This window comes from Silene latifolia, chromosome X, assembly GCF_048544455.1.
Source record: "Silene latifolia isolate original U9 population chromosome X, ASM4854445v1, whole genome shotgun sequence".
Lineage (NCBI taxonomy): Eukaryota > Viridiplantae > Streptophyta > Magnoliopsida > Caryophyllales > Caryophyllaceae > Silene > Silene latifolia.
Genome location: NC_133537.1, coordinates 267,800,394 through 267,828,238, shown reverse-complemented (window position 1 = coordinate 267,828,238; position 27,845 = coordinate 267,800,394). Strand labels below are relative to the sequence as shown.

The 27,845-nt window shown below is 40.0% G+C and overlaps 1 protein-coding gene across 2 annotated transcripts in view; it reads left to right on the top strand.

The window, feature by feature from the left end:
- Window positions 1-27,845, top strand: part of LOC141616750 (protein DETOXIFICATION 35-like) — a 138,393-nt gene that overhangs the window by 70,345 nt on the left and 40,203 nt on the right. The gene's annotated exons all lie outside the window — the stretch shown is intronic.

The following is a 27,845-nucleotide window of genomic DNA, read 5'->3' as shown; positions in this document are numbered from 1 at the left end:
TTTCCGCATCACCAAATCTCTTACGTCATTTCTCTACATTCGTTGCTATTTACATTCAATCAGTTATACACGCATAAAATAATCGATTAGTAGATAGGCCGCTTTAACCCACGCTTAAATATCATCATGGTAGAATTTTATCAAAACAACTTCGCGCCCACCGTGGTGCATAGTGGTCGTCATTTATAATTAGTTTACATAAAAAACAAACAAACAAACAAACAAACATGTCAGAAAACAAACAAAATACATCAGGTAGTCAAGAGCCATCACGAGATATGGGGGAAATCACCCTTAGGTAGTACAACCAGGGCCTGTTAGTGTGTCAATTAAACAGACTCCTTTATCAGGGATCCCTCCAAGGGTCAATCCGCTGTAGTCCTCAAAGGCGCCCAACACAACCGTTCAAACTAAGGCAAATAAGAAAGCAGGGCCCAGCCAGGCGGAGACCATAATGGTAAACCATGAGGTACGCCCAATAGGATATATATTAGGCATCTGGATCCTCCACCGCCAAATCCGACCGAAATCGTGATTAGTGAAATGGATACCCTGCATCAAGCAATGGAGAGCCTGCAGGAAGAAAATCAAAGCATGAAAACACAGATGGAAAAATAAAATCACGCGATGATGGCACAGATAGATGTTATGCGGTGGAAGAACTCCGAGTCTGATCCATCGGTGACGAGGATGCTGATTCCAGTAACCATAAATCCTAGAAAATCAGTAGCTAGTGGAGAACCTCCATGTACGTTCCCCTCAGAGCTGGTAACCATATTGGATCTTGGAGAAATGTCACCTAGTAGATGCATCATTCCAACTGGATTAAGAGCCCTATCGCCGGACCATTTTTCCATAACCAACAGTCTAGGATCCATGCAAGGTAATAATCTTCCTAGTAATTTGGTTGGAACTGATCAGCTGCCTGGTGTAGGAGTCTTCAATCAATAGGTAGTAGGGTGGCGCCACCCTGGATCAGTCATCACAGCAACCCCCATCTTCTAGCATCAGAGACCAGCATCTGCCTTGACAGAGGGCAATGTCCAAAGTCATTCAAAATTCATGTACAACCTCTATATTGGTGCCAATAGCTACATGAAGTAGCAGTGCCAGGAGCTACGGAGCATGATCTACAGGATCCTGGGAATGCCCACCCTATTGGAAAGAGCAGCACCCGACAAGTCGACAACTATGCGGATTCACCATTCATCGATACTATAGCGTTGGTCAATGTGCCAAAGGGATTTGTGCCACCCACAACGACTCTTTATAAAGGCACAATCGATCCTTTTGACCACATCAACCAGTTCAAGCAGAAGATGATGGTGATAACTGCAATCGAGGCCCTAAAGGAGGGTTGCATGTGCAAGGGGTTTGGATCAACGTTATCTGGAGCAGCCCTATAGTAGTTTGTTAGTCTGCCCAACCAGCTTTATACTCTATAGCCTCCTTCATAGACTTGGTCAATGCTTTCAGCAGTTCGCCAGCAGCAGGAAACCCGAAAAGCATACCAACAATCTTTATAGGACGGTGCATGGCTTTGACGAGACCACTCGTGACTTCGTAACCAAATTCAACAAGGAGAAGGTAGCAATTCTCAGGTGTGATGTACCCACAACAGTGGAGGCTTTCCGCCAAGGACTCCAATAAGATTCAGATCTCATTAAAGACTTAACCAGGCATCTCTACTGCGCGTTTGAGGATGTGCAAGCAAAGGCCTTGGCGGTAATCAGGTCGGAGGTAGATGTCAAATCCATGAGGGGTGTGCCTAGCACGGAACGGACCAGCAAGAAGGCTCCTATAGAAAAAAGGGAGGAGAAATCCAAACCTTACAACATAACCATTAACAACAAGGTATCAGGAGGATAAAGCTGGAAGGATAAGTGAACAACCCTAATATGCCTCATAAGGTAAGCGAGTATTGATTTTCAACTAATTTGACAAGATTGCTCAAAGACCTGATAGAGCTAGGAGGCAAGGTCAACTGGCCAAAACCGCCAGCGGAGGGCATTCTATCAAACAGGAAAGATCCAAGGAGGAAGTGCAAATTTCATGATGACATTGGTCATAATACCGACGAGTGCATTTCCCTAAGAAATGAAGTAAATTACCAGTATAAGCAGGGCAATCTGGACCACCTACTGCCACGTGGGGGTAAAAAGAAAAAAGTAGGCTCCACAAATCAAGTTCTATCCTCTGCACCTCCTATATGCATTAGAATTATAAACGTGATAACATGTGGATCATAACTTTGTGGCCTAACATACTCAGCAGCGAAGAGGCATGCCATAGAGACAAAGGGGGTTGTCCAAAATCCTCATATAGGGTTAATCACGGGGGATTTGACAGCCATCACATTCGACGACGTGGATCCCTATGACACTCAGGTGCACCATAATTCTCTCATCATAATACTACCCATAGGAAACTCTACTGTGAAGAAAATTCTAATAGACATGGGAAGTTCAGTTAACATATTCATGCTAGGGACCCTGAAACATATGGGGTTCTGCGAAAAAGACTTACAAAATAAAGTTGTACTAGTAGGTTTCAGTGGTGAAACAACCCACTTACTAAGAGAGAGAGTAATTCCGACCTACGCTGGTGGAGTCATTAAGTGGGTAAGATATTTGGTTATTAGTGGTCCATCAACCTATAACGTTATCCTTGATAGAGCGTGGTTATACTAGATGAAGGCAATACCCTCAACGTAGCACTGGTGCTTAAAATTTCCAACTCTCTGGGGAATAGAGGAAATTCATAAGGATCGGGAGGAAGACAAAAGATGGTACCGACAGGCAATAAAGTCCATGGCCGCCCCCTAGCATAACAATTACAAAGCCAATCCATTGAGGGTGAGTACATTAAGCCACCATCATTAGAGCTAGATCAAATTAACCTAGACAAACTATACCTGGAACGAACAGTGTTGATAGGGTCAGAGTGCACAGGTAACCTCCACCGACAATTAACTGAATTTCTTAAAACTAACATGGATTGCTTTGCTTGGTCCCATTATTATATGATAGGAATCAACCCATCCATAATCACACATAAGATTAGTGTGGATTCAATCCGTAATCCAGTGCAATAAAGGAGGAGAACGTTTGCAGCTGAGAGGACTAGGTCATTAACGGGGAGGTGGACAACCTACTTGATATAGTGTTCATTTACAACAACTTTTCTCCCTATTTTCATGCATTCCGACTCTATTTGAGTCAGTTTTATGTGTCTTGCCCTGCATTTTGTACCCCGATTCCCTAGCCTATGATATTATGTCAGTCTTGGAGGTCATGAGGCGGAAATGTAACACCCCCATACTCCAAGTGCCTTACCAGGACCACTCAGGTATGAAGATATTACCATCTCGGTTACCCGAGGCAATGATAATCAAATAAACAATGAAGAAACAACGTTTAAATATAAATACTTAGTAAAGAGTTACAATTCTCAAAACCAAACCAAAAGTGTAATACATGTTCTCAAACCGATCACATCGTTCTAACTCGAAATGTAAAGAAACTACTAAGCTACAAATGGAAGACTCCTATCATCATGTCGTGGCAATCCCAAACTATCCCAAAGATTCATCTCATACCTGCTCAATATCTGCTCACCATCCCCGAATGGATCACCGCAGTTTACAAAACAACAACCGGGTCGACTAATCATACAACTCAATATTATGAACAATAAGATAAACAGACAGACTTAACATCACAAGCACAACCACACTAATTCCAATCATCTCAATCACCGATCGTCCACCGGATCACCCCGCGCCATGGGGGACCGCACCGCACCCACCAAATCCCCGCTCCACATAGTGAGCGATAACCCCGTCCATTAATGTGCACATCCCTTCTGTGGCGGGTTCCACAGAAGGCAAAACTAGGCGTGAAGCCACTCCCGCAAGTGACCCCACTCGGTAGAGGACACGCCGAGAACCATAGACAACAATCACAATCACAATCACAATCGTCACAATACAATTACTATATCAAACAATCAATCTCAACACATCAACAATCATCCCATTATGGGACTAATACCGAGCAGAAATCCTACCCGGAAAGTACACAATCGACGGTCTCTCATCGTATCAAAAGCTTCCTCTATGAAACCTCCTCTTATCATACAACATACAAATGCTACCAAATCACATACTACTCAAAAACCCCCAAATTCCTATATTAGGGTTTAACCAAATCAAAGAAAGACAACAAAAAGGGTACATAGATCTTACCCTCGACGCAAGGATCTCAACGGTATAACCGACGATGAGAACCGACCTTCCAAACTCCGGGAATTGCTAACAATGCGATTAGGATTAAGAACGTACTTGCTTTCTCTCTTAAACAGTAAATTAGGTTTTGCAAAAGTTTTTAGAATAATGACGACGAAGGTTATATATATTAATCGCATAATTAACAAAACCGGAGAAAACTCCCCGTAAAACCGGCTACTCGATCGAGTACCCAAGGCACTCGATCGAGTACCCTCTTACTCGATCGAGTATCCCAGATACTCGATCGAGTACCCAACAGGTCAGAAACTTTTCTAAAACGCAACCTACCCTTACTCGACAGAGTAAGGCCTACTCGATAGAGTACCCAAAGACTCATAAATACGGAGTATTACAGTCTTCCCTCCTTAAAAAGAACTTCGTCCCCGAAGTTCAAACCACTACTAAACAAAGGTACTCCCATAACACTCCCGACTCAACAACCAAAACAAAATTCAACATAAAACATGTTACTAACCCAACTCATCCCGACAAACATGCCGACACAACATACAAAAAGGGTGTAAAACTCTTAAAAACTGTTCGCGATCATCTCCTACCCCCCTAAAAGAAACAAGGTTACGTCCCCGTAACCACACATACCTGATCAAAAAGAAAAGGGTAACGCTCTTTCATAGCTTCCTCTGGCTCCCATGTAGCTTCCTCAGTCTCGTGGTTAGACCAAAGGATCTTAAGCAAAACTGTCTCGCCACTCCTAGTCTTCCTAACCTTTCGGTCAAGAATCTGCTTAGGCACCTCAAGATATAATAAGGACTCATCTAGCTCTAAGCTCTCTGCCTCTAACACATGTGACGGGTCACTCACATACTTCCGCAGCTGTGATACATGAAACACATTATGCACTCTTTCTAACGCCGCCGGGTAAAGCCGCACGATATGCAACTTCCCCCAACTCGCTCTAAGATCTCATAAGGCCCTATAAACTTCTGACTTAGCTTGCCTTTCTTCCCAAATCTCATAACCCCACGCATAGGAGACACTTTCAACAGAACCTTGTCCCCAACTTGAAACTCTATGTCCCTGCGATGTAGATCTGCATAACTTTTTTGCCTATCCTGAGCTGCTCTCATCCGTTCCCTGATCATCTTAATCTATTCCACCATCTCATGCACCATCTCTGGTCCTAAAACCACTGCCTCAGCACTATCGTCCCAACAGATTGGACTCCTACATCTCCTCCCATACAAAGCCTCAAACGGTGCCATACCAATACTAGTGTGATAGCTGTTATTATAAGAAAATTCTATCAAGTCCAACCTCTGTTCCCAGCTACCACCAAAGTCCATCACACAAGCTCGCAACATATCCTCAAGAGTCTTGATTATTCTCTCGATCTGTCTGTCCGTCAGTCGCAGATGAAATGCTGTACTCATCTTCAAAGTTGTTCCCAACGATTCCTGCAACTCCTTCCAAAACCTTGATATAAATCTCGCATCTCTGTCAGACACTATGTCCTTAGGGACTCCATGTAACTTAAGCACGTTCTTTCGATAGGCCATAGCCAATTGTGCCTTAGTCCATGTATCTTTCATTGGAACAAAGTGAGCTGACTTGGTCAGTCGATCCACTATTACCCAAATCATGTTGTTACCTTGTTGACTCTTTGGCAAACCCACAATGAAATCCAGGGAAATGGATTCCCACTTCCACTCAGGTACCTCTAAAGACTGAATCTTACCTTGTGGTCGTCGCTGTTCCCCTTTAACTCTTTGGTATGTCAAACAACGGGACACAAACTCAGCCGTCTCTTTCTTCATCCCAGGCCACCAAAACGTTTTCTTCAAATCCTTGTATAGTTTGTCACCACCTGGATGTACTGAATATGGTGTGCAATGTGTCTCTGTCATGATAGTCTTTTTCAACTCCTCATCATTAGGGACACACCACCTACCATCGAACCTCAAACTACCATCTGTATGAATAGAAAATCGGGACACTATCCCTTTCTCTACTCCAACTCTCCACTCAACTATCTTAGGATCCAATGCCTGCTTACCTCGAATGTCATCATAGAACTCAAGCTGTACTGTCATATCACCCATGGCATCTCCTTTCTGCATCATATGTATCCCAAACCTCGCTACCTCATCTCTCACTCATCAAAGATAGAGCATACACGAGAATGTACACTCTTCCTACTCAAAGCATCAGCAACTACATTGGCCTTCCCTTCATGGTAGATGATTTCCATGTCATAATCTCCAATCAACTCCATCCACCTCCTCTGTCTCATGTTCAACTCCTTTTGAGTGAAGATGTACTTGAGACTCTTGTGATCAGAAAATACCTTAAAGATTGCTCCATAAAGGTAATGTCTCCAAATCTTGAGAGCAAACACCACCGCACCCAACTCCAGATCATGAGTAGGGTAGTTCTCCTCATAAGGCTTCAATTGCCTAGAAGCATAGGCAATCACTTTACCATTCTCGCATCAACACACATCCCAACCCATTATTTGAGGCATCTCGTATAAACCTCAAAGTTCTCGCTCCCTTCGTATAATGCTAAGACAGAGCTGTGGTCAAACGCTCCTTTAATGTTTGAAACGCCGTCTCACAACTCTCATCCCAACGAAACCTGTTCTCTTTCCTCATCAACGCTGTCATAGGTCTAGCTATCTTGGAGAAATCCTTCACGAACCGTCTCAGTACCCAAATAAACCCGTAAAACTTCGATCTCAAGAACATTCTTTGGTGCTTCCCACTTTGTCACTGCCTCAATCTTCGCCGGATCCACAACCACTCCCTCCTTAGAGATCACATGCCCCGAAAACCAACTTTCTCTAACCGAACTCACACTTGGACAACTTAGCATACAACTCATGCTCCCTCAAAGTTTGCAACACGATCCTCAGATGCTCCTCATGCTCCTCCTTAGTCTTAGAATAGACTAAGATGTCATCGATAAATACCACCACAAATGGTCCAAGAACTGTCTCAAGATTCTGCTTCATCAAATCCATAAACACCGCCGGTGCATTAGACAACCCAAACGGCATCACCACATACTCATAATGGCCATACCTCGACGTGAAAGCTGTCTTTGGTATGTCCACCTCTCTAATCTTCACCTGATGGTACCCCGACCTCAAATCAATCTTAGAAAATACTGAAGCACCACTCAACTGATCAAACAGGTCATCTATCCTTGGCAAAGGATACTTGTTTTTCACCGTCACTCGGTTCAGCTCCCTGTAATCTATGCACAACCTCAGACTCCCATCTTTCTTCTTTACAAAAAGAACTGGTGCTCCCCACGGCGATACACTAGGTCTAATGTATCCCTTCTCTATCAAATCATCCAACTGCTTCCTAAGCTCCTCCATCTCCTTAGGACCCATACGATACGGTGCCTTAGAGATTGGCCCCGTCCCTGGTTTCAACTCAACGGTGAAATCTATCTCCCTCTTCGGTGGCAACCCGGAATCTCCTCTCGAAAAACATCTACGAACTCTCCCACCACCGGTATCGATCAATCGTCGGACTCTCTATCCGGTCATCTCTCACATGGCACAAGATCAAAGGACATCCCTTCCTCAGATAAGACTTCAAGGTGATAGCTGCAATCAACTTAACTTTGGGTTTGACTAGAAACCCACGATAAGACACACTAACGCCCTTAGGACCTCTTAAAGACACTTTCTTTTGATGACCGTCTATCTTAGCTTTATACTTTCCTAACCAATCCATCCCGACTATCATCTCAAAACCGTCAAAAGGAAACTCTAGCAAGTCTATAGGTGGATCAACTTGCCCAACTATCATAGATACATCTCTAAACAACCTCCCACATGATACAGACTCACCCGAAGGTATAAAAACTTGTTCACTAACAGACTCATATACCCTCAAACCCAACCGTTTTACATGACTTGAAGATACAAACGACTGAGAAGCCCCCGAATAAAACAAAACAAAGGTATGAATACCATTAACAAGGAAAGTACCTGATAACGTGTGCATCCTCCTCACCGCTTTCTTCTCCATCATGAATAACTTTCCATCGGTCTTCCGTCCACCTCCCCGGACAAGATCGGGCGATGTGGTCGCTTAGCACCCAACCCTTGATTGTTGTTGTTGTTCGTTGGTGGTTTCGGATAAGAATTACCGCCGTTGCGGTTGCCTCCACTCTGTAACTCGACTTCCCCGGCCGCCATGACCATGACCCGGGTCTATTGCTCGCATAGCTCACGCAGGTCTCCGGAAAGATCCTGGTGCACTTGTGCACTCATGCCTCTTGTGGCCTACACCACCACAACTATAGCATGTCACTCCCCAACTACCACTAACACTTCCACGGCCACGCCCAAAGGAAGGCCCAAGATCGAACCCCGACCCGGAAAACCCTTAGATCGATTGTGGTTGCCTTTCTTGTGATTAGATTGGCCACCACCCTCGCTCTCACCTTCCTTTTCTCACCACCCGACCTCTCCCGAGCCATCTCCACCAACCTCTCGGCTCTCCCACCCTCTCATAAGCTTCCTTAACATCGCAAGGATTCCCACGGGTAACTTATCCATAATCTTAGGGGTCAACCCCTCTCAAACCTCAACGCCGATTCTCCTCACTCAAACCCATATCCTCAAAGATACCTAGACTTCTCATTGAACTCGCTGTAGTACTCGGCCACGACATCTCAATGGCGGTCATCTTAAAACTGTCAAACTCCTCTCTCAACTTACTCCTCACATGCTCCGTATTTAACTCCTTTCTCACAACCCCTACGAAACTCCTCCTAAGATGTAGCAGTAAACCTTGGTTTGTATATATCTCCTTAGCACTCACTTTCACCGTATCCCACCACTTGCCACCGCCTCCCTCGGATAGAACGCACTGTTCCACTCTCATCTCATCGACAAAGTGAACCAAATCTAGTATGTTCTCCATCTCTCTAAACCAACTATCAAGAAGGTTAGGCTCCCCAACTCCCTTATACTCTTTCGGGTTAAACCTCGCTATATAGAGGCTGATTTTAGAATGATCAACCTCCTTCTCCTTATCCTTATCCTTATCTTTCCCCACAGTCTTTAAAGCCTCAGTGAGAGCATCCTGATGCTCCAACATCTTAACGATGTCATCTATGTTCATAAGCTCGGCTCTCTCGCATACAAAGCGCTTCTTGGCGGCATCTTGAAACTATCATAGAAAAAGGGGTGGATATAAACATACGCGCCAAAACCTCAAAACAAGAAAACACGCTGCCCAGACCCCTACTCGATCGAGTTCCCAAACATACTCGATCGAGTAATGGGCTACTCGATCGAGTGCCCACCATACTCGATCGAGTGCCCCAACATCAGACCCCTAACAGACCCTCTGATCTCTAACCTACTCGACGATCGAGTGACCCTCTACTCGATCGAGTGCCTGAGGTACTCGATCGAGTGCCTGAGGTACTCGATCGAGTGCCCCAAAACACGATTCTGGACTCAAAATCGTCAAAAACCCACCCGATCAAGTCAGTCCCACTCGATCGAGTCATGCTAACTCAGAAACGCTACCCGCATGCTATATCATATGCTAACATGCTAAAACTTTATAAGACTAACATTGTATCATAACTAAGCATATAATGCTACGCATCTTTTCATACGATTCACGAAATCATTATATCATATTATTAAACGCCACATTGTAAACATCCAACATGTTTTCACTCCAACAACAAGTCTACATATATCATTAACCTTTCTTTCACATTCTCAACTTTCTACTTCAAACATCCGACAATTACACACACTTCATCACATTCTTACACAAGCTAACCAAACAACACATACGACCTTGACATACACCCCCCATGTGACCGGTTCAAAATTGTAGGGCAAGTTCGCGACTTTAGGACGTCTCCCAAGCCTTTGCATTAGCTCCTACAACTTTTACCCCGGGTTCATTTTAATTGACTCCCTATGTTCATTAGGTTCATTGGTTACAGGTTTCAGGATCGTCTCTCTGATACCATTTGTAACACCCCCATACTCCAAGTGCCTTACCAGGACCACTCAGGTATGAAGATATTACCATCTCGGTTACCCGAGGCAATGATAATCAAATAAACAATGAAGAAACAACGTTTAAATATAAATACTTAGTGAAGAGTTATAATTCTTAAAACCAAACCAAAAGTGTAATACATGTTCTCAAACCGATCACATCGTTCTAACCGAAATGTAAAGAAACTACTAAGCTACATCGGAAGACTCCTATCATCATGTCGTGGCAATCCCAAATATCCCAAGACTCATCTCATACCTGCTCAATATCTGCTCACCATCCCCGAATGGATCACCGCATGTTTACAAAACAACAACCGGGTCAAGACTAATCACACAACTCAATATATATTAACAATAAGATAAACAGATGACTTAACACACACGCACAACCACACTAATTCCAATCATCTCAATCACTGACTGTCCACTGGACCAGCACTGCCAGTGGGGGACCACAGCCGTACCCACCAAATCCCCGCTTCACATAGTGAGCGATAACCCTGTCCATTAATGTGCACATCCCTTCTGTGGCGGGTTCCATGTATAAAAAACTAGGGCGTGAAGCCACTCCCGCAAGTGACCCCACTCAGCCGAGGACACGCCTCGAGAACCATAGACAACAATCACAATCACAATCACAATCGTCACAATACAATTACTATATCAAACAATGAGAACCGACGATGAGAACCGACCTTCCAAACTCCGGGAATTGCTAACAATGCGATTAGGATTAAGAACGTACTTGCTTTCTCTCTTAAACAGTAAATTAGGTTTTGCAAAAGTGTTTAGAATAATGACGACGAAGGTTATATATCTTAATCGCATAATTAACAAAACCCGAGAAAACTCCCCAGAAACCTGCTTACTCGATCGAGTACCCAAGGTACTCGATCGAGTACCCCCTTACTCGATCGAGTATCCCAGCTACTCGATCGAGTACCCAACAGGTCAGAAACTTTTCTAAAACGCAACCTACTCTTACTCGACAGAGTAAGGCCTACTCGATAGAGTACCCAAAGACTCATAAATACGGAGTATTACAGGAAATGGAGGAATCAGAGCAAGAGAGAAGATTTGATAGGCTAAGCATGAAGATAGGAGGAAGGAATGTTGAGAGGAGCTCCCAACCGGTAGGCCGGCAGCCGGTTAGCCGGCTGGGACTCCCCCAACACTTAGCACCAAGGAAAATGGGAAGGAGTTACAAAGAACTCCCAGCCGGTCAGGCCACCAGGAGCCGGTCAGCCGGTTGGGAGCACAAGAAGAAGGAAGAATTTGAAAAACTTACTGGTAACTCCCAGCTGGGTAAGGTACTGGCAGCCGGCCGGCCGGCTGAGAATGCATGTTGAAGCACAAAAGTCAAGAGAAGAAAGAAAAGTCAAGGAGGACTCCCAGCCGGTGGACCACTAGCAACCGATCCACTGGCCAGATACACCTGATGACATTTTCCAACTCATTTCTTACAGAGGACTCCCAGCCGGTCAGACCACCGGCAGCCGGTCCACCGGCTGGGACCTTATTTCCGCATTTTAACCTTGCTTGTAATCCTCACCCTAATTCCGTGTAAACTATATATACCCCATTCCTTAATCATTTGTACACACAACCCTAGCTCTAGAATTACTTCCTTAATCCTATGCAAACCCTTAATTAAAACTTTAATCTTTCCTTAATCAAACATTAATTACTTCCTAAATTAGCTTAGAATTAGTTGTTATCAATTGTTTACATTTATTTTGGGCTGTTAATTGAAGATTGGTGAAGATTATTCTTCTATTTAATCAAAGATTGCAACTTTGTCTTCAATATTGGTATAATCTCTTTTCTATTAGTGTTCATCTTTCAATTGTTTACATATTTGAATTGCTTAATTAGTTTACTTTGCAAATATGTTTTCTCTTGCTTGTTACATGCTAAAGTCTTCATCTTTTTCCTTTGTTATTATGAACATGTGTGAGTATCTTCGTACTAGGATGGAGGAGGATCTTATATAGAGTTATAAGGTTGGATTATGACATAGGAAGAATATAATCCTTGAGTATTTGCTTGTTAGTTTTGTCATGCACATAAGGTGTTTGTGAAAATGCTTGAATGAGAGTTTAGGTATTTACACTATCTTTTCTACTTGTTGGGTGAGAGCTTGACTAGTATCTAGGAATTATATGATGAAACTATGGGTTTGGTTAATTGGGTGAGAACTTAGTCGATCTTAGCCTAGGGTTAGTCTCACATCGAGAGATTGGGCCTTTCCTTTGCATTTACTCTTGGATATTGTTGATCTATGTGTACTTCCTCCTTTATCTATGTAAGTGAACCCGGACATCCTAGTTTTTCCATATCATTATTTCTATCGTTCTAGTACTCACTCTACTTTTAATTAGTCTAGCCTTAATCTCTTTAGTTAGTCTTAAAATCAACTCCTCACATTAGATTGAACTAAACTAGTGTCTAGACAAGCAATTCTAGAGCCATAATAGCCGTCCTTTGGGTTTGACCCTTGAAAGACTACACGACCACTTATACACTTGCAAGGTTATAAATAAAATTCTTAACACTACTGACAGCAAGAAATATCAGAGAGGTGAAGTACCCTGAGTGGCTATCGAATGTGGTGGTGGTACCTAATAAAAATGGCAAGTGGAGGGTTTGTGTAGATTTCACATATCTAAACGAAGCTTCTCCCAAATATTCTTTCTCGTTACCACATATCGACGCTATGGTGGATGCCAAAGCAGGGCACGAAATGTTGACATTCCTGGATGCCTAGATTGGCTACAATAAAATCAAAATGCATCCAGGGGACCAGGAAAAGATTGCATTCATATCAGAAAGAGGGATATACTATTACAACGTAATGCCCTTTAGTCTGAAGATCACAGGGTCTACCTATCAGAGGCTGGTGAACAAAATATTCAAGGAGCAAATAGGCAGAACAATGGAAGTATACATCGATGACATGGGGGTAAAGTCGACACAAGCCTCCCAGCATATGGAGCACCTGGCATGTACCTTCAGCACCTGAAGGTATATAAGATGAAGCTAAATACATCAAAGTGTACCTTCGGAGTTTCATCAGGAAAATTCCTGGATATATAGACACTGAGGGGGATAGAAGCCATTACAGAGAGGATCAAGGCGGTGGACCAACTGGAGTCACCTCAGAGACCTGAATATGTGCAACGACTAGCAGGAAAAGCGGCAACTCTGAATAGGTTCATCTCCCGGCCCTCAGACAGATGCAGGCTATTCTACGATATATTGTGATAGAGCAAACGATTCGAATTAACCGGGGAGCATGAAAAGGCCTTTAAAGAATTAAAGTGCTACCTAAGCACACCACCGTTGTTAGCAAAGCCAGAACAAGGAGAGTCCTTATTCCTATACCTATCAGTGACGGAGGTAGTATTCAGTGCGCTCCTACTATGGGAGCAGGAAAAGGTGAAGCAACCGATATACTATGTCAACCAAATCTCTTCTCTCCACATATACCAGGTATACATCACTTGAAAAACTAGTCCTTGCACTTGTAACTGCCTCTTATAAACTGCGCCCTTGTTTTGAATCCCGTATTATCCATATGGTCACTAACAACAATAAAGTCACAGGACCTGGTCGGCTTTGTATTAGACATTAGCCCAGCTATCCAAGCTCAAGCAGACAAGGATGTAGTGACACTAGACGAAGATAAAGGGGAGCAGTGCTAGACGCTGCATACTGATGGAGCTTCCAATATGAGGAGAGCAGGGGTAGGCCTGGTACTGCGAGCACCCAAGAGGGACCGATAGTCTAGGCTATCCACTGTGAGTTCATGGCAACTAACAATGAAGCAGAATATGAGGCACTCATACTAGGCCTACAATTGGCCCTGGATATGAAAATTAGGAACCAAAATGTATACAATGATTTCCAGTTAATAGTTAACTACGTGAATGATTCTTATGCAGCTAGAGACTCAAAGATGGTGGCCTACCAAAAAGTTGCCAATGACATAAGTTTAAAGTTCAAAACTTTCAAGATTGAGCAAGTCCTAAAGGACCAGAACGAAGCAGTTGGAGGCCCATCATAGCGAGAGAGGAAACCCTATCTTAGCGCACAAGATAGAGAAACCCTTATAGGGCAAATCTATAGAAGGTGAGGAGGACATATAAGGGAGATCATTCACAACTCACTCTAAAACTCTACCTTAGGCAAAGAGCTAACAATTAGCCGTCGTGCTCTTCTTGTACTCGTGATTCAATATTAATTGCTATTGAGCATATTGGTGGGATTCCGTCTCCCCCCGCGATTGTTTCCCACATTGGGTCGCCTCACCAAATCTCTTGTGTCATTCCTCTACATTCGTTGCTATTTATATTCAATCAGTCATACACGCATAAAATAATCTATTAGTAGATAAGCCGCTTTAACCCACGCTTAAATGCCACCTTGGTAGAATTTTACCAAAACCATCAAACATAAGTGTCAAAAGTGTTTTAGACATTGTTAAACATTATCATTCCCATTAACATGTTGAGAATTTTATTCAAATTCTTGAGCATTATCTATGATTATTGATAATAATAAGGTGTTTATTATGGGTCCTTTATTATGGAGTTTATGGAGTCATTATTGGGTGACATTCCAAATTCCTAGTTGAGTCAGTTATAGTTTTTGGGTCCTATAAATTTCATGATTGTATCTCAGTTTCAATGTGTGAATGAATAAAACAATAAAAGCTTCCCCAAAATATTGTTCTTTCTTATATTTCCTCTACATGTGGTATCAGTAGTCAAGTGAGATCCACTAAGATACAAAAAAAAAAAAAAGCTGAAAAGTTCAGCCGTCTAAAAGGGTAAAGCAACAAGACCTTTATTTCTTTTATTAGTCAAATCCTTCAATAATCAAATAGAAGAAACCCAAAATTCCAATTTCCTTTCCCAGAAAACTTCCCACACAAATTAATCATAAAATTTGAGTGACAAACATGGCTGGTAAGGATACCAATGGTTCATCTCACCCCTTAATCCCAATTTTTAAAGGGGAAAAATATCATCTTTGGAGTCTTAAGATGAAGACTATGTTCAAGTCCCAAGAATTATGGGATATGGTTGAGGTCGGTTATACAGAACCGAACCCGGTACCGGAAGTGCCCGACCAGCTGTTGAGGGAGAACCGTAAGAAGGATACCAAGGCGTTGTTCTTCATTCGGTCTGCTTTAGATGATGATATTTTCCCCCGAATTTCTTTTGCAAATACTGCCCATGGAGCATGGGAGATTCTCAAACAAGAGTATTTGGGCGATCAGAGAGTAATTAAGGTACGATTACAAACTCTTCGTCGTAATTTTGCTGAATTAATGATGGGTGAGACGGAATCTGTGCAAACATATTTGTCTAGGGTGACTGAAATTGTCAGCCAAATGCGGTCCTATGGTGAGGATACTAATAATGAAATTGTTGTAAGTAAAGTGTTGAGAAGTTTAAATGCAAATTTTGATTATATTGTGTCTGCAATCGAGGAGTCTAAGGATTTATCCACTTATTCCTTTGTTGAATTGATGAGCTCTTTGATACACATGAAGCTAGGGTTGGAAATCTGGTGTTAAGGTAGAAGAGAAGGCATTTCAAGTTCAGGGGGAGTCTTCTTCTAAGGGGAAGCCTGAAAAATCTGAGAAAGGAAATGGACGAGGAGGTTTTCGAGGAAGCTTTCGGGGCCGAGGTCGTGGTGGTAGAGGACGCGGACGAGGGCGTTCGAGAAATAGTCCGATACATTGTAGATGCTGCCAGAAATATGGCCACAAGGAAGCTGATTGCTGGTTCAACCCAAAAAATGACCAGAAGGCGAATTTTGTCGAAAAAGTCGAAGAGGAGTCCAAATTATTTATGGCTCATTCTCATATCACAAATCCTACAGATGGTGTATGGTTCGTTGACAGTGGATGCTCGAATCATATGTCTTGCTCCAAAGCCATGTTCAAGGATCTTGATGAGACTATCAAAAGTGAGGTGCGACTCGGAAATGACAAGCCAGTGCAAGTTGAAGGAGAAGGCACTGTTGCCATCAAAACCGAGCAAGATGATGCTAAACTTATTCATAATGTGCAATTTGTGCCTAGTTTAGCATATAACCTGTTAAGTGTTGGTCAGTTAATGAGTAGTGGATTTTCTGTTAGGTTTGAGGATGATTCATGCACTATAAATGATAAAATGAGTGGTAATACAGTAACTATCATCCCCATGACTCAAAACAGAATGTTCCCATTTGATGTTTCACATAATATGAGTCATGCATTGGTTGTCAAAGGAGATAGTGAAACGAGGTTGTGGCATTTGCGTTTTGGGCATCTAAATGTGAAAAGTTTAAAAGTTTTGAGTCAAAATGAGATGGTCATTGGTCTGCCAAAAAATTGGAGAATATGTTCTTTGTGAAGGATGTGTATATGGGAAGCAGTGTAGACAACCCTTTCCTTCTGGAAAATCCTGGAGGGCTTCAAACTTTTTAGACTTGGTGCATGCTGATCTATGTGGACCGATGAATAATGAGTCGATAGGAGGAAGTCGATATTTCCTGTTGTTTACTGATGATTATACTAGGATGAGTTGGGTTTATTTCTTGAAATTAAAATCCGAGTCATTTGATTATTTCAAGAAATTCAATGTATTGGTTGAGATTCAAAGTGACAGGCACATTAAAGCACTCCGAACTGACCGTGGTGGTGAATTTCTATCAAATAAGTTTAATGAATTTTGTAATGAGCATGGTATACGCAGGGAACTCACAGCGCCATACACACCCCAACAAAATGGCGTAGCAGAGCGCAAAAACAGGACGGTCGTTGAAATGGCACGAAGTATGCTGAAAGCTAAGGGGCTGCCGAATAAATTCTGGGAGCAAGCTGTAGTTACTGCAGTGTATTTGCTAAATATTTCACCAACAAAAGCGGTCATGAATCGGACGCCATTTGAAGCATGGAGAGGTAAGAAGCCTCGGGTAAGACACTTGAAAGTGTTTGGTTCTATAGCTTATGCTTTGGTTCCTTCAAACTTACGCACTAAACTTGATAGTAAATCTGAAAAATATATCTTTGTTGGCTATTGCACTGAATCTAAAGCATATAAGCTATATAACCCGATGAATGGCAAGGTTATTGTTAGCAGGGATGTGAAATTTAATGAAGAAGAAAGGTGGACATGGAGCAATGAAGAAAAATCTCAAGAATGCCATTCTCACATAGTCGGGCCAGAGGCTGAACCTGAACCGGAGGCTGAACTAGAGCAGAACATGAGTGACTCATCATCATTATCACCTGATTCAAGTGCACCAAATAGTCCAACTGGCAGCACCATATCTTCTCCAGCCAGCTCACCTTCCAGTTTATCAAGTGAATCACCTCCAAAACATTATCGATCACTCAGAAATATTTATCGCAATTGTAACTTTGCCTTATTTATTTCTGACCCTGTTACTTATAAATAAGCCTCAGAAAATGTTTTATGGCACAATGCAATGAAAGAAGAAATGCAGGCCATAGAGAAGAATGCAACATGGAAGTTGGTCGATCTACCCGAAAATAAGAATGTGATAGGGCTTAAATGGGTATTTCGCACTAAGTATAATTCAGATGGGAGCATTCAAAAGTACAAGGCCAGGCTCGTGGCTATGGGATACTCCCAACAGCAAGGCGTGGATTATGAGGAAACTTTCTCACCCGTTGCTCGTTTTGAAACTGTGAGAGCATTTCTTGCGGTGGCTGCACAGTTCAAGTTACATGTCTACCAATTTGATGTGAAGTTAGCCTTTTTAAATGGAGAGTTGCAGGAGGAAGTTTATGTTTCTCAACTAGAGGGGTTTATTTCTGGTGCCTAAGAAGACAAAGTTTACTGGCTGAGTAAAGCTCTTTACGGGCTCAAGCAAGCACCACGTGCTTGGTATAGCAAGATTGACACTTTCTTCCGCTCAAGTGGATTCACAAGAAGTGAAAATGAACCTACTCTTTATTTAATTTGAAGAAGCAAGGCAATGGAGATTTTTTGGTTGTGTGTCTTTATGTGGACGATATGATATATATGGGTTCATCTCAATCTATTGTTGATGAGTTCAAGAATACTATGATGAGTCGGTTTGAGATGACAGATTTGGGTTTCTTGTAGTATTTCTTCGGACTTGAAGTAAAGTAAGGGGAAGATGGTATTTTTATGTGTCAAGAAAAATATGCATCTGATCTAATGAAGAAATTTCACATGACTAACTGTGAAATAGCAGCAACACCCATGAATGTGAACGAAAAATTGCAACGAGATGATGGCACCGGGCATGCTGATGGCAAGTTATATAGGAGTCTTGTTGGAGGATTAAATTATCTCACACACACTAGGCCGGATATCGCTTTTCCAATTAGTGTTGTGTCTAGATATATGCATAATCCAACAAAGTAACACCTTGGTGCAGCCAAAAGAATACTTAGTTATGTGGCTGGAACGATGAGGTATGGAGTTTGGTATAAAAAGTAGTAGAACCTAAACTTGTTGGGTTCACAGATAATGATTATGATGGATATCTGGATGATCGAAAGAGTACATCCGGCAATGTCTTTAGCCTTGGTTCTGGGGCTGTGACATGGAGTTCTATGAAGCAAGAGACAGTCGCCTTGTCTTCCTCTGAAGCCGAATATGTAGCAGCAAGTTCTGCAGTAAAGCAAGCACTATGGCTCCAAAAATTACTTAGTGATTTTCTCGTCAAGCATGACAAAGCTTCTATACTTTACTGTGATAATCAGTCAGCAATCGCAATGGCGAAAAATCCAGCCTTTCATGGTCGGACCAAGCACATTGATGTGCATCATCACTTTATTCGGAAGATAGAAGCGGATGGTAAAGTCGTGCTGAAATTTTGTGGCACAAACGACCAAGTGGCTGATGTCTTTACAAAGTCGCTTCCGCTAGCTAAGCATCAGTTCTTTGTATCTAAGTTAGGAGTGTGTGACTTTGAATCAAGGGGGAGTGTTGAGAATTGATTCAAATTCTTGAGCATTATCTATGATTAATGATAATAATAAGGTGTTTATTATGGGTCCTTTATTATGGAGTTTATGGAGTCATTATTGGGTGACATTCAAAATTCCTAGTCGAGTTAGTTATAGTTTTTGGGTCCTATAAATTTCATGATTGTATCTCAGTTTCAATGTGTGAGTGAATAAAACAATAAAAGCTTCCCCAAAATATTGTTCTTTCTTATATGGGTTTTTCTAACCTATGTCCACTAGGCATATGATAAGAAATCAAAAAAAGAAAGAATTGAATGTATTTCTTGTAAAAGAGAAGTAAAAGTGATGAGATATTGCTATTTCCTATAAAAATAGTATTTAATTCTTTCCTTTTTTGATTTCTTATCTTATGCCCAGTGGAGATAGGTTAGGAAAACCGTTCTTATATTTCCTCTACATAACACAATGTTCACACTCGTTAACTACATTGTTTTTGGTTCCGTAAAAAAGAACTTGGTTTTGTTAGCTTAAAAAAGACCAAGTGTCATCTAATTTTCTCCCTTTCTATAATAATGGCTCCTTTGAAGATACTCCCTGTCATCCGCGTGATTTACCACTTAATTTTCAAAATTAAAGTTGCAAAAAATTAACGAAAAATATGTTGACTACGCTCGTCACGAGTGTACAAACTGTAATAATTGTTTGATATTACTTTGAAAATATTAAGTCTTAGTACGAGTCAAATCTACCAGAAAGAATCTAAAAATAATACTCCGTTTCGGTCATTTGTTATTTTTTTTCATTTTTGGGTGTCTCAGTTATTTGTTGTCCTTTCTATTTTAAGAATGAATTTGATGAGTAATTTGATCATTCACACTCAATTTATTCCACTTGTCATTTATTAATTGGCTCCTTCCCCTTTCCTTGGTCTTTGTGCCGAAACCAAAGAACAACAAATAACCGGGACGAAGGGAGTAATATGCTATGACTTGAAGTATTCTCTAACGTAAATTCAGACTAAGATGTAGCCAAGTTTTGGGAAATTCCTTTCTTTTTAGCTAATTTACTCAGTTAAGCAATTAGTTAAGCATATATGAAACAACTAGTTTAGAACCCGTGCAAAGTTGCACAGACATGTACAAATGGTATATATAAATAACTTTCAAATTTTAGTTATAAAAATGTATTGATTTGAATGTACAACATCTTATATGAATGATCTTTAATACATGAAATACACTAAAATTTGGGAGAGACGGTCATTCAATAAGTTATTGAGAGACGACTCTTCCGTACCCTTTCATTTGTATTTTGTGACCCATTTGTTATTGGTCGCTACATAGTAATTTCGTAACTATTTACATAATAAATGTACCCATTTTATCTTTGATCTTGATTTGTACCTATTTTATTATCTTTAGTACAACTTTTTCTTAAAATTGAAAAATAATCTTTTAATAAATTTATCAAGAGACCCTCTCTCATGAGACCTACTCATTGTTTATTTCAGATTGCAGTCTGTTAGTGATGATAAGTATGCACTCTACTACGGGTCAAGCGGAAAATTGATAGACTGATGACTTTAGAAGCAATTAAGCTCAGACAGATGACTGATAATTATACTCCATAATCTTGTGATAAATTTCGTTATAAACCCGTCGTGTACAATCTGCACACACACAAGAAAAAAAAACATCATTATCTAATCTTAAACATAATTTAATTGCCACTGTACTAAACATAAGTTGTTAATCGTTCGAACTCGGATTTCTTAAAGTCTACCAGTATACTTTTGTTAAGCGATCACCTCTATATGAAAGTACATAATTTTTTTTCAAAGGGAATGCAAAATAGAAAATATAAGGAAATCAAATGCACTTAAAATACTTGAGTTAATTACCTGCTTAGTATAAAAATTAGTGATTCGCAGTTAGGCAAATCCCTAATATTTAACCTTCCCGGGCTCCGCTTGAATAGTTCGATTGGTTTTACATTCTTTTGTGGCGCCTCATTGAGTAATGCTATATTTTATGTAGGTCCTGAATCCTTGGTGACTTCACCGTATAGCCTTCCTTGTGGACTTCCTCTATTTTTCAGTAACATTTTCAATGACCAGCTACATTAAACAATAAATCCAGAAAACAATAAAAATGATCAAACACTCATAAATGTATACTCTCTCTTTTTTTTGAACATTTTCAATGACCACCTACATTAAACAATAAATCCAGAAAACATAAAAATGATCACACTCATAAATGTATACTCCCTCTGTTCTAGTCATTTATTACAATTTTTTTGTAAAAATATATAATGATATGTATAGAGTGAGCAAAATAGACTCAAAATTCTTGTGATATGTCCACATAACTACTAATAAACTATGAGAAAGATTACCAGTAAGATTAAATCCAATCCTATACACATATATCTCTGGCAAACACTCGTAAATATATACTACCTCCGTCCCATGGGCGGATTTAGGGGGGGGGGGGGATTGTACAAATAAATATTTATAAGTCTTATTGTTGTACAACATGCTATGGTGGATCAGTTGGTAGAGGTAGATATAAGCAGAAGGAACGTGTAATGTCTCATGATCGAATCCCACTATGGTCTCTTTTTCGTTACAACTGATATTTCTGTCCATTGAATCACTTGTGCTAATTGTTAATATAATTATTAGAATACAATATATCCTATAATAAGTGGTGTATTTATTACAGTATTTATTAAAAAAAATATCGATCGAACAAATTAATTTGCCATTTTATTTTACTTTTTACGACATTATTTTAAAGAAAAAAGTTTTAAAATATTGAAATGTTTTTTAAAATAAAAATAATGCATCGAAAAAAATTTCGGTGCCCCCCTTATACAAAATTCCTACGTCCGCCCCTGCTCCGTCCCAGTCATTTATTTAACTCTTGTTTTTAATATATGTGAGGATATTTTAATCAAGATAAACAAATAATTGAGACGAAGAAGTAATATTCATACAGAGAAATGAGAATGGAAGAATGAGACGTGTTCCACATAAGCAGCCAGTATACCATGAACCGTTTCATCATTTTTCATATTCATGTCCACTGCTTAACAAAGATCAATATTTCAAGAATGATTCAGATTCATCGCAATATAAAACATGTCACTCAAATATTGAATTCATTGATTCAACAATGGTATATTAATATAAATATGAAACCCAAAAATCTACTATGGAGTAGTAGATTACCATTTTACCAAAACCTTGTAGTCTATAAAAAAAAAAACTCCAAACTTTTGATGGTGCTCTAAACCCGTAGGATGTCCAAACAAATGATTTAGACATGGTGTACACCAATTGAGAAATTTATTAGATTAACACATGAATTGAATTTATATAAGCGAATAATCAAAATTCAATAAATCAAATTTGGTTACAAATTGGGGTCGGCTATAAAAGATTAAAAGTTGAGCATTCTAACCTAGTTAAAATCATGAATTCGTTGTTGAGAGATTGCATAAATCCCACAGAATCACAGGCGCGAAAAAGAATCGAGGAAGAGGATACGTGAAGAGTTAAGAACGATAAACACCTAAGAGGGGGAGGGGGTGAATTAGGTGTACCTTTTAAAAATTTTCTCGTTTACCTGGTTAATGACTAACACAAGTAAGATCTATTAGGTACGAGTTTGAGAAACTTAATGGATTGTAAGTTCACAAACGGTATAGCAGGTCTATGCAACAGTATGATGAACTGTTGCACAGCACTGGCAACGAGATAGGTAGATAAAAATGCAAAGGATAAACGAATGTAAAAGTAAATAAACAAACAAGACGATGTTTTAAAAATTGGTTCAGCTCCTACTCCGGAGCCTACGTCCAACCGTTATTTTATTGCTTGTTTAGAAATTTACTCAAACTTAACTAAACCCCTTACAATGAAAATAACTCGCCAACCTACTCCGGTTGCAATTGCTTGAAGCTACTCCGCTTCAAGACTTTCCCTTGCTCAAAGCTACTCCGCTTCAAGACTTAAAGTTCTATCTCAACGGTTTACAGAGTCAGAATCTCAGTGGTTCACTTAAGAACATGGAGATTACAATTAAGACCTAAATACGAGAATCATTGAACATATTCTTTATGCAACAGTTAAGCGAACTTATACTTGGAGATTTTACAGCTTTGAAAAACAAGTGAAGACTTTTGAAAACAGAAAACGGTTTTGCAAATATTTAAAGAACAAAGCTTAAAATGCTGAAATGATTTTGCAAATGTTTTACAATGAGTGTTCTGAAAAGTCTTGCAATAAATGAAAAATGAAGTGGCTATTTATAGAGAAAGGTAGTGTGTAAGAGAAGGATCTTAACACTACATTAATCTAATATCCACAAGTTTGTAGTATGCATTTTCATTTAAAAAATATAAATGAACAACCAGGTTTGAGAGGCTCAAGGTGGTTGCATTTTTCCAAAGCAAAGGAGTGTTTCCCATAAAATATGGGAACTCACAATTTTGCCACAAATGGAAAAAGCATAAGACCTATTTTTAGCATGAAAAACAACTTGCACAAATGGGATTGACATCTTTTAAATTATTGTGCAAGCATATTCTTTTTGTTCTTTTTGTTCTTCAGATTTGGAAGATGGTATCTTTTAGAAAACAATAAAGCTTTTTGGAAAGAATTTAAACACTTGTAAATTTTCCGAAATTCTCCATACGTTGGTACCAGAAACCCTGGTGCAACAGTCACAGAAACTGTTGCACGATTTTGCAATCACTGATGCATAAAGAGGATATGTTTTACTACCTCGTTTACAACATTCATTTTAGGCAATGGGCTTTATTGTCTTGCCTTCATCTTGATCATCTTGTTACGTTGATTAGCTTGTGGACTCTTTGATTGATCATCAATAGCTTCAATTTTGCTAAACAATTTAACTAAAAGGCAAACAATTAAATAACAAATGAAACTTGGCATCATCAACCAAATGTGTTCTAACAAATTCCCCCTTTGATGATGGCAAGTTTTAAATATGTGTTAAGTTCCCCCTAAGCCCATGGTGAGTCGGTCTTTGAACCATATTCAATAAGACATCAAATAAACATGACATGATCAAGGTGAATGAGGGTCAACATGCTTATCCTAAGTAGAACATCTAATCATTATAGCTAAGACATTTCCACGGTGAACGTCAGCCTAAGAGTCATTGAATGAACATAAACACATAATTAACATACTTCCCCCTCTTGACATCATCAAAAGAAGGATGAAAACATGTTCAAGTATTACAAGATAAACCACCAGCAAATTGTTCGAGAAAAGCTTAAAAACAGTTCACAGATTGCATGAGATATTAAGACAAGAAGCCAAAAGGGTTAGGAAGGCAATTTGGGCAAAAGATGGTTCGTTCATCATCATTGGGAACATTTCTTCCAAGTATTTGGACACGCTCTATGAGATATTCATTGATGGTTTTGAGCGCAACAACTTACTTCTTAAGGGTCTCATTATATTGACAGCAAGCCTAATCACAATGGTCAAAAGCTTATCTAACTTTGCATTTACCGGACCCATTGCAACAGTTGGATCAACTGTTGCACCAGACTTAAGCTTCTTGGCCGCTTTGAGATTTGATCCTCATTTTCTTTTGGTAATGGGTTTGGGTTTTGTGTTTGGTTTGAGATGAGATTCAACAAGTGGTTCATCACCATCACCAAAAAGTTCTGTGATTTTGGATTTGGATTTGGAATTGGGGGTTTTCGGTAAAGAGGGGATCAAGACCATTATCAAGTACCTTGTCATAATTGTTTGGTTCATCAATTTGGTCATCATTTGGGATGAACTCATCTTCATGCATAACCTCCTTTTCTGATTTTTCGACTGGAGTATCCATATTTTCAGCAACATCATCATTTTTCCCACCTTCGGCGTCCTTTTCGTTTTCAACATTTTTTTTCACTCACTCTATCTTTCTCCTTTCCTTTTTCTTTTTCGACATCAACTTCCTTTTCAACAATACTTTCAGCTTCTTTTTCTTTCTCAACATCATCAACATTCTCCTTTTCTTTTCCTTTTTCGATAACAACCACTTCTTCAAAAACATCTTCAACGATTACTTTCTCGTTGTTGATTTCACTTGCCAATTCATTAAGTGTAAGCTTATCTTTCTCAGAATTAATATCGACATTAGAGTCCAACATCATTGAAATTTGGGGACTCCTCTTTAATCCACCACGACCTCGCCCTTTGCATGTCTTGGTTTTCTTTCATGCAACAGTGGACTTGACTGTTGCAGGCTTGGTAGGGGAGGGTTAGGTTTTGTCGGATTTTTCAATATATGCAGCGGATTGGGTGGCCATTTTTTTTTAATTTGGCAATGTATTCTGGGTTGAAGGAGTTAATAGGAAGGTCGGTTGGCTTAGTGAGGGTGTGAGCGCTAGTTGAGTGTAAGAGTGAAGAATTGATGCTCAAAAAGTAGGCTAGATGGAGGGATTATCTTGATTTGAAATAAGGTGAAGTTGAGAGGCTCAATGAAATAATTCACATGCAAGTGCAAGATTTTAATTAAAATTCTCGGTCCATTTTGCATGTTGGAGATTTTGGCATTTTAAAACTTTAGACATGTACATCCCTTTTTCTAGTCAATCATATAGGAAAAATAAATTCATTAGAGTCACATATCACCCAACAAACCAATTTCCAACCAAAGTTTTACGAATTGTTCTCTTTCCAACGGTTTTGTAAAAATGTCCGCAATTTGATTTTCTGTTTTACAAAAGTTAAGACTAATTGTTCCTTTTTCGACTTGATCACGTAAGAAATGATGTCTAATCTTAATATGTTTAGTACGTGAATGTTGTATTGGGTTCTTTGAAATGTTAATTGCACTAGTATTATCGCAAAATATCGGAGTTGTTTCGAAGATCATACCATAGTTGTGCAATTGTTGACGAACCCAAATGATTTGTGTGCAACGGAGCGCTGCACTGTTGTATTCACTTCAGCCGTGGACAATGATACCGTGTTTTGCTTCTTGGATGCCCAAGTGGTTAAACAAGGGCTCATGAATGTAGCAATTCCGGATGTGCTTTTTCTGTCCACCGTGCTGCCCGCGTAATACGCATCATATAATCCTACAAAATCAAGTTCGTAATGAGATGGATACCAAAGATGCAAGTCTTGTGTTCCAATCAAATACTTAAAAATCCGTTTGACGGTTTTAAAGTGTGATTCCTTAGGATTTGATTGGAAACAAGCACACAAACATACGCTAAATTGAATGTCGGGTCGACTAGCGGTTAAATAAAGCAATGAACCAATCATACCTCGATACACCGTTTCACTAACACTCTTACCATTTTTGTCTTGATCAAGTTTAATGTTAGATACCATTGGTGTAGCAACGGATTTGGCATTAGTCAACCCAAACTTATTTCCTTCAAATACTTTTGTTGATGGATCATGGTGCCTTGTTCACTTTGTTTGATTTGGAGACCAAGGAAAAATCCTAGTTCTCCCATCATACTCATTTCAAATTCAGAGTTTATTAGATCCGAAAAGTATTTGTAAAGAACTTCACTTGTTGCATTAAAAATAATGTCATCAACATACATTTGCACAAGCAACAGTTCATCGCACCGTGACATGATAAATAATGTTTTATCAACCGAACCACGATTAAATCCATTTTTCAATAAAAACTTTTAAAGCCTATCATACCAAGCTCTAGGAGCCTGTTTTAAACCATAAAATGCTTTATCAAGTTTATAGATGTGGTTAGGAAAAACATTATCTATGAAGCCCGATGGTTGTTCAATAAAAACGTCTTCATTTAGATAACCATTTAGGAAAGCGGTTTTTACATCCATTTGAAAAAGTTTAATACCATGATGTGATGCAAAAGCTATGAGTATTCGTATGGCCTCAAGCCTAGCTACCGATGCAAAGGTTTCATCATAATCGATTCCTTCTTGTTGGTTATAACCTTGCACCACTAGTCTAGCTTTATTCCTTACGATTTCTCCACTATCATCAAGATTATTGCGGAAGACCCATCTAGTACTAATTACAGTAGGATTACATGGTCTAGAGAGAAGATGCCATACCTCATTCCTCTTGAATTGATCTAGCTCCTCTTGCATGGTCGTCACCCAACATGAGTCATTAAGAGTAATGGTGATGTGGCTAGGTTCGATTTGTGAGAGGTAGGCATTGTAGGCACAAAATTTTTGGAGGATGACCTGGTTTTTACTCCTGATTCAAGGTCACTAGTCTGATTTGTGGGAGGATAGGAGCTTTGGCGTTTCCATTTTCTTGGAACAATGGTGTTGGAGGCTTCATTTGTTTCGTTTGGTTTTGATGCAACAGTTGCAGTGACTGTTGCATGAGGGTGATTTTTTGAGGGTGATTGTGGATCAGTTTCTGTTTTAGTAGTGAATGGTTCACTACCATCCTCATTCCCCCTGGATGAGTTAGCTCTATTTAAAGACGAGGAAGGGTTAGTTCCCCCTGAATTTTGGCCAGCTTCTTCATGCAACAGAGGCTCTGACTGTTGCACAACTTCCTCAACCTCTTCCACTATGTCCATGTCATGACA